General features: G+C 34.4%; 1 long non-coding RNA gene across 1 annotated transcript; it reads left to right on the plus strand.

The window, feature by feature from the left end:
• Positions 1-657: 657 nt before the first annotated feature.
• LOC130467829 (uncharacterized) lies at positions 658-3469 on the plus strand. The gene is made up of 2 exons (XR_008927772.1): positions 658-1687; positions 1791-3469. It is a non-coding gene; the product is annotated as an uncharacterized lncRNA (long non-coding RNA).
• Positions 3470-3999: the final 530 nt, after the last annotated feature.

A 3999-nucleotide genomic window follows, 5' to 3' on the forward strand; every position in this document is an offset into this window, starting at 1 on the left:
ACGGTCAAAGTTTTTGTACTTTGGACACATTTTCCAAAGCGTAAAGAACTTTATGAAACGGAGGTAGTATCTCTTAACTACCTTTTAACATATTTTTCCTTTTTAAAAATAAAATAAAAATCACAAATCAAACACAAACCTCCACCTCAACCCCACTCTTATTTCTAAGAGTTACCTCTTATTTAGAGGATGTCTCAATCAACCTCTAAATAAGAGGGGGCTAAGAGTTACCACATTTTATCTAAGAGTTAACTCTTAAGGAAAGAGAAAAGTTAAGAGGGGGCTAAGAGTTAGTTAGTATTGATGCTCTTAGCTACTTAAATTGTTGGTGTGAAATTTCAGACTTGGGCTGTCTGAATGCAGTACCAGAAAGAGATTGGCAACTAAGTTAGGTCTTTCACCTTGTTATTATATGAGCAAATTATTTTTAAAGACGGTAAATATTTGTTTACCCTATTTCCGCATAGATCCGCCCCTTATGTAGCAGTATGTAAGCACTAAAATAGTTTAACAAAATTAAGGTAATACTCTTGATGTAGCAAAATTGTTATATTTTTTATACGTAGTAGTTACTTAAGATTCGTATATTTCCCTATTGCGTCAATTCAAAAAAATAAATTTGATCAATAACACACACACACACCCTCCAAAAAAAAAAAAAAAAAAAAAAAAAAAAAAAAAAAAAAACCACTAACTATAAATCTATAAAATTGAGAAATACGGAGTATATTTGAAAATTGAAATAAATTACAAATTCAAACCTTATGAACCTATTTGACATGCATATTTTACACCAATCCTACAAAAGTTCAAAATTCAAGACATAAATTGCGAATTCCAAGCTTACCGACCTATTTGTAACTGAAGTTGCATTCTTCTACAAGTCTATACTCCGACATAGAAGTAGGAAGGAAAAACACCCTTTTCTTAAAGAGTCAACTTATTGCTCGTAACTTCATTGTTACACTTTCGTAACATGGGCCAACATTCTCAAATTTAATCACTTTTTTGGGTGAATTATTTCATAATTTATTGATTTACAACCTCAGAACTACACTCAAAATTGTACACCACATAATATTTATAATAATGTGTGTTATCCACCAATAATTTCGGAGTAAATGCCATTCAAATTTCTTTAGGAAACTCATGAAAGAGAGATGTCCCGCAACTGAAGATAATCATACTCCATATCACTTTATCACTTACCCAAACCAACATTCGAGTACTCTCATCGTTACAAAATACTACGGTACTGTTCTATAATGTTACTCAATTTTTCATTATGTACGACCAATGTACAACTTTAACCATTAATAGTTTTAATTTTGCTTTATTAGAAATTACAAAGAAATGATATTTAGAAAGGTACATTGAAAGTAATCCAAATAGATCCAACAAGTTAATATTTTAATATTATATATAATTACGGATTAAAGTTTAAAAAATTTTGACCAGATGAATAGTAAACATGAGGAACATGAAACGGAAGAAGTAATAGTTTCACATTTTACTTTTTATAAAACGAGACTTGAAGAAAACCAAAAAATCCTAATTGCCCACCGCTTGCTCGCTGGTGGTCGCAACCTTAACGGCCGCCGGTGAGCTTGCGTCTCAGCGGTGAAGTAGTATAATTAAGGTGTATTTGTAGTTGTTGGGGTCCTTCTCCGACGACGAAGAAGAAGAGGTACGTACCAACTACCAAGTTCTTTCATTGGTGCTTCCACACCCTCTTAGTTCGCTTTTCTTTTGTCGGATAAGAGTAATTACTGTTTCTAGTTTGTCCACAGCAATTTCACCTTTCCCTTGCTCGAAGTGGGGAGAAGTTCATTCGGTGGGAGGTCCTAAACTTTGTGTCCTGTTCTAAGGCTTACCCGAGCGCCGCCGTAGAGAATCTCATCGGTAAAAGGTAAAGTTTGGGGTAAGGGGTTCTTGTTTAGGATAGGAAGTTGGTTTTTATGGGTTGTTTCCTCTGTTTGTCCAGGAATTTTAGAGTCTGTTAATACCACAACTAACCTCGTCGTCGTCGTATCTTAGTATCGAAAAAATCCCGATCTTAACGGTAAAGGTAATGATTAGGTAAAGGTTTCTGGTTTGATATTAATTTAGATTAATTCTGGTTGTGGCTTGTTCTTTTTTGTCTCTCCCTGTTTTGGTTCAGCATTTGTGGTTTAGGTGGAAATGCTTAGTTATTTTATTTTCATGTTTGTCGTAAGTGTGCTACTTTGCAATGTACTTGAAAGTTTTCAGGTTTGGTTTGTTGAGTCAAGTATGTCCTTGTGGATTTCTCAAGTGTGGTGGGTTATATGTCCATTGTGTGTTTGGTCCTTGTTGTGGAAGGCATACGCTGTAGGTTTGGGTTTATATGTTATCCGAGTCATGTTAAATCCGGGTTAGCCGACCTAAGGGCTCATTTATGCCTTGGTGTGGTTTATACTGCTGTTAAAGGTGGTATACCAGGGTCTAGGATGGAGGAAGAGGGTTATGAGGGTGACTGTGGGAGGAGTTCTTGGTTTTCTCGAGACATGATTGTTAAGTTTAGGTTTGTAATGAGTTGTATTCTCGTTGCATTCAAAATCTCATATATGAAGACTGCTCCCCAAATGGAATATTTGGGGTTCATAGCATGTTCTAATTTGATTCTCCCCTTGTCTAACCGGGGGAAATTTGGAGTACCTGAGTCATTTTTCGTGGCTCAGTTTGGTTGTGGGCATTTCACCCTGCTCACAAGGTCGTTAATTTTAACCTTTTTGAGATTTTATCGTCCTTTCGTTTCTTCCTTTGTCTTTTAAGTGCCATAGGTTTATAAGGATTCACCTCAGTGGGTTATGCCCAAGGTTCCGCACAAGTGGAATGGAAAATGTGGGAGTGCAAGGTGGCCAATAATTAAACTGTTGGCTACATCTCCGGTTAAGGGTATTGTGCAAGGCTTTGTAAGAGCTAGTAAAGCTCACTGTAGTAGCTTCGAATGTGTAAGGGTTTTGTATGGCCCCGGAGCTTTTGTAATATTTTGTTGTACTTTCTGAACTATGTTTTTCAATGTATGTTTAGCCTATATGTCAAAAAAAAAAAAAAAAACAGACTTGAAATTTTTAACAAAATATTATCATTCATTAAAAATCTAATTTTTTTATGGAAAAATTGATTCTAAAAATACAACTTTTAAGAGATCTTCTTAAAAAGGGATGACCTTATGTTTATCTAAGCATAACACAACCTTTTGGACCTATCTTCTTTTAAAAGGCTCCCCTCTATAATAATTTGCTAAAATAGGTATTATGCTACAATATTTTTTAATCTTCTTGTTAAATATACAACAACAACAACAACAAAGCCTTAGTCCCAAAATGATTTGGGGTCGGCTAACATGAATCGTCGTACGAGATCGTCATTGTCACCAATAAAACCAGAAAGGAGCAGGAAGTAAAAAGAAAAAGCAAGGAAGAGAAGGTGGAATTAATGAAAGTAAGATAAGAGAAAAATAAAAATATATATAATATAGAAGAAATATTGTAAGAGATAATAAAAAAATAAGTAAAGTTTAAGATAAATGAGTAAGTAAAATAAGTACATTTCAAAATAGCATGTAAAATAAAAAATTCAAAAGATTTTTAAAAATAAAATAAAAAATAAATTAAGAATAAAAATAAATTAAAAAAAGAAAGAAACAGAAACATGAAAGTTGTATAAGTCAAATGAAGTCATCAATATATATTCTCCCCCTCTACGATGTCCTATCCAATGCCATATTTTCCTCAATCCCAAGAAAGCTCATATCGTGCTCAATCACCTTCCTCCAAGTTTTCTTGGGTCTTCCCCTACCCCTTGCAATTCTATCATTTTGCCACCCTTCTATCCTCCTAACCGGAGCATCACTTGATCTTCTGCTTACATGTCCAAACCATCTTAAACGATTTTTCATCATCTTAAGCTCAATCGGTGCAACCCCTACTTTCTTCCTAATAATCTCATTCCTCAAACAATCCTTTCTTGTATGCC

The sequence above is a fragment of the Spinacia oleracea genome, chromosome 1 (assembly GCF_020520425.1).
Source record: "Spinacia oleracea cultivar Varoflay chromosome 1, BTI_SOV_V1, whole genome shotgun sequence".
NCBI classification, from domain to species: domain Eukaryota; kingdom Viridiplantae; phylum Streptophyta; class Magnoliopsida; order Caryophyllales; family Amaranthaceae; genus Spinacia; species Spinacia oleracea.